At 45.5% G+C, this 4,210-nt stretch overlaps 1 non-coding gene across 1 annotated transcript; it reads left to right on the top strand.

Annotated features, from left to right (window-relative positions):
- Positions 1 to 2,907: 2,907 nt before the first annotated feature.
- Trnas-cga lies at positions 2,908 to 2,982 on the top strand. Its single transcript has one exon. It is a non-coding gene; the product is annotated as a tRNA-Ser (tRNA).
- Positions 2,983 to 4,210: the final 1,228 nt, after the last annotated feature.

The following is a 4,210-nucleotide window of genomic DNA, read 5'->3' on the forward strand; positions in this document are numbered from 1 at the left end:
TCATATGCTGCAATTAGATCAACGGAGGCAACTGATGTTTTCTGTTTCATTTGGTATCCTGCCTCAATAAATCATGTTAAAGATGAGACTTGATCAGCGCTGCTCATTACCGGTCAGAATCCAGCCTGCTCGTTAGGAACGTTCTGAAAGATGGTTGGACTAATCCGATTTCACGAATTCTTGCAAGGAACTTAAAAGTGGTATGAGTTTTGATTGCTTGATTTCTTGTGGGACTGAATCATATATCGTAATGTCAGAGAAGAAATCCGCCACTCATCATTTCGCATAGCTCCCACCACGCCGAAGAAATTCTGGGTGTATTCCATCATTTTCCAGTGCCTTTCCTGGTTTCAGAGTTTTAAGCACAGCAGAAATTTCCAATACAGAGAAAGTTCTCGAGAACTCAGATTGTTCATTGGGGTTCTTTTTGAGCTTGCTTTACAATTAGCAATAAAATACGAGGGTCACTCCAAAAGAAAGGCACACTATTTTTGCAAAAATACATTCTGCATGTGTGAAAGTTTTACAGTGTGTAGATACATCCTTTCCGCTTGTTTTGAAATTTAGTTCAACCTGTTCCCGTGAGTGGCGACGTCACAGCATGTCTTCAAGATGGCTGCTACACTTCACGTTCGTCAGAAGCAACGTGCTGTCATAGAATTCCTGTGCTGTGAAAACAAGACAGTGGAAAACATCCACAACAGGTTGAAAAAGGTGTATGGAGATGCTGCTGCCGATCGCAGTGGGCAAGCAGGTTACGTGATGAAAGCGGGCACGGAAATATTGAGGATTGTCCTCGCAGCGGTAGGCCTCGTACTGCACACACTCCAGAGAGTTAACAAATTGGTGACTGCTGACAGCTGCATCACAGTGAACGAATTGTCACGCTACGTTGGGATAGAGGAAGGAGGTGTTTGCAGAATCTGAAAGTGTTGGCATTAAAAAGGGTTTGTGCCAGGTGGGTTCCCAGGATGTTGACAGTGGCTCACAAAGAAGCAAGAAAAACGGTATGCAGCGAACTTTTGGAAAAGTACGAGAATGGCGGAGATGAATTTCTTGGAAGAATTGTGACAGATGATGAAACATGGCTCCATCATTTTTCGCCAGAGACGAAGAGGCAACCAATGGAGTGGCATCATGCAAATTCACCCAAGAAAAATAATTCAAAACCACACCTTCTGCTGGAAAAGTTATGGCTATGGTATTTCTCGATTCCGAAGGACTCTTGCTTGTGGAGATCATGCCAAGTGGAACCACCATAAATTCTGATGCATATGTGACGAAACTGAAGAAACTTCAAGCTCGACTGAGTCGTGTTCGACCACATCGGCAAAAGCAGGATGTTTTGCTGTTGCACAACAATGCACGGCCACATGTCAGTCAAAAAACCATGGAAGCGATCACAAAACTCGGATGGACAACACTGAAACATCCGCCTTACAGTCCTGACCTGGCTCCATGTGACTATCATCTCTTCGGGAAACTGAAAGACTCTCTTCGTGGAACAAGGTTGGAAGATGATGACTCTCTTGTGCACACTGCCAAACAGTGGCTCCAACAGGTTGGTCCAGAATTTTACCGTGCGGGTATACAGGCGCTGGTTCCAAGAGGGCATAAGGCAGTTGAGAGGGATGGAAATTATGTGGAGAAATGAAAATATTGTCCCTAAAGGATGTATCTACACACTGTAAAACTGTAAACATGTAGAATAAAAGATGGATTTTTTTAAAAAATGGTGTGCATTTCTTTTGGAGTGACCGTCGTAAGTAGTATCGCGTTTTATAATGTGTGAGTTACAGCAGAAACGTCAATTTCTGTTGTATCTGTTCAGGTAACGTAGTCGCTGTAAAGCAACGTGTCGCTGTGGAATGAGGAGCATTACTGGTGCGCCTCAGAGAAGGGCACGTCTGTCGCCTCCGTAGTGGGAGCGCGCGGCGAAGGCCAGCGCCGGGTTTGGCAAGGCGCCTCCGGCTGCTGTCGCGCGCCTGTTTGCTGTCGCCGTGCCCTGCGGTCGTGCCTCGCGGTGAAAGCAGCGCCGTGCCGTGCTCCGTACTCTGCCCCGTATTGCCCGGGTGAGGCGCGGCACTTTCCAAGCCGCTGGCCTCTACACAGCCCACCACAATACAAGACGGCGCCCTTCGCCACTACCTGTCGCAGATGGCGAACTCCACGTCACGAGATACCCACTGCTTTCGTGCAATCTTTAACTTAAATGCGACATAACTGTCTCATTGGCGAGTGCCTTAACTGTCGTGATACCAGGGCGTGCTGAAAAGTGTTGCTTCCGAATTTTTTATGTTAAAATTCTTGAATCTCTTTAAGTAAAGCAAACGTTATTTACATTCTACATCTTTAGTCTTCGTCATGCATATTTGCAACTCTCTTCAGCAAGAGGGCTCTAAACTGTAGCGTGTAAAATGGCGGTTTTAAATAACTCTGTAGGTGCGCGCGAAACAGCGCGCTGTAATCGAGTTTCTGATTCGAAGAATTCGTTCAAACATGGAGCACCCTGATAGAGATTTTCACTCTGCAGTGGAGTGTCCGCTGATATGAAACTTCCTAGCAGATTAAAACTGTGTGCCGGACCGAGACTCGAACTCGGGAACTTTGCCTTTCGCGGGCAAGTGCTCAGTTGCCCGCGAAAGACAAAGTTCCCGAGTTCTTAAGTCTCGGTCCGGCACACAGTTTTAATCTGCCAGGAAGTTTCATGTCAGCGCACACTCCGGTGCAGAGTGAAAATCATATTCTGGAAACATCCCCCAGGCTGTGGCTAAGCCATGTCTCCGCAATATCCTTTCTTACAGGAGTGCTAGTTCTGCAAGGTTCGCAGGAGAGCTTCTGTAAAGTTTGGAAGGTAGGGGACGAGGTACTGGCAGAAGTAAAGCTGTGAGGAGGGGGCGTGAGTCGTGCTTGGGTAGCTCAGTTGGTAGAGCAGTTGCCCGCGAAAGGCAAAGGCCCCGAGTTCGAGTCTCGGTCCGGCATACAGTTTTAATCTGCCAGAAGTTTCATAGAGCACTCTCTCCTTCAGCCTGACAATACCAGACCACACACGAATGCTGAGACATCTGCAACAATCCGAAGCCTTGGGATCACTATAGCCGGACATCCACCATACAGTCTCGACTTGGCCACATCCGATTTTCATCTGTTTAAAAATCATAAAGAACACCTTCCAGGACTTCACTTTGAGAGTGAGGAAGCAGCGCATGCAGAGGTGAGGTTGTGACTCCGTCAACAAAGTCAGACATTCTACAGTGACGATATCAACAGACTAGAGTCTTGGGAGAAATGCGTTCGTCGCCAGAGTGAATATTTCGAAAAACGAATTTGTAGGCATGAAGAATAAACGTGTACAATGTAGATAACGTCTGTTTTATTTAAAAAACTTCAAGACTTTTCACATACAAAATTCGGAGACATTAAGTTTGAGCACCCTCCCGTAATTCCATTCTTTGTTCATTTTACCGGAATAGAATCTCAGGCTTTGTTTACACTGTCAAATTCTAAATACGTTATGAAATGAAAGTTATTATAATTTGCAATTTACGTACCGATCTCAGCTTGTTCGCCTGAATGGCAGCAGTGTCTCCATGTACTGGACTGTCTCCATGGCTGCAATGTCTCCACGTATTGGACTAAAGCACACAACAACGTACTGGGAAACGAGATAGCTGACTCTCTTGCTTAAGAAAGCGGTGGCCTCAGGTATAGAAGACTGTTGCTGTTGTGGTCTTCAGTCCAGAGACTGGTTTGATGAAGCTCTCCATTCTGCTCTATCGTGTTCAAGCTTCTTCATCTCCCAGTACCTAATGCAACCTACATCCTTCTGAATCTGTTTAGTGTGTTGATCTCTTGGTCCCCCTCTACGATTTTTACCCTCCACGCTGCCCTCCAATACTGATCCCTTGATGCCTCAGAATATGTCCTACCAAGCGATCCCTCCTTCTAGTCTAGTTGTGCCACAAACTTCTCTTCTCCCCAGTTCTGTTCAATACCTCCACATTTGTTATGTGATATACCCATCTAATCTTTATCATTCTTCTGTAGCACCACATTTCGAAAGCTTCTATTCTCTTCTTGTCAAAACTATTTATCGTCCACGTTTCACTTTCATAAATGGCTACACTCCATTCAAATACTTTCAGAAACGACTTCCTGACACTTTAATCTATACTCGATGTTAACATACTTCTCTTCTTCATAAACGCTT

Source organism: Schistocerca piceifrons, chromosome 2 (assembly GCF_021461385.2).
Source record: "Schistocerca piceifrons isolate TAMUIC-IGC-003096 chromosome 2, iqSchPice1.1, whole genome shotgun sequence".
Classification (NCBI taxonomy): domain Eukaryota; kingdom Metazoa; phylum Arthropoda; class Insecta; order Orthoptera; family Acrididae; genus Schistocerca; species Schistocerca piceifrons.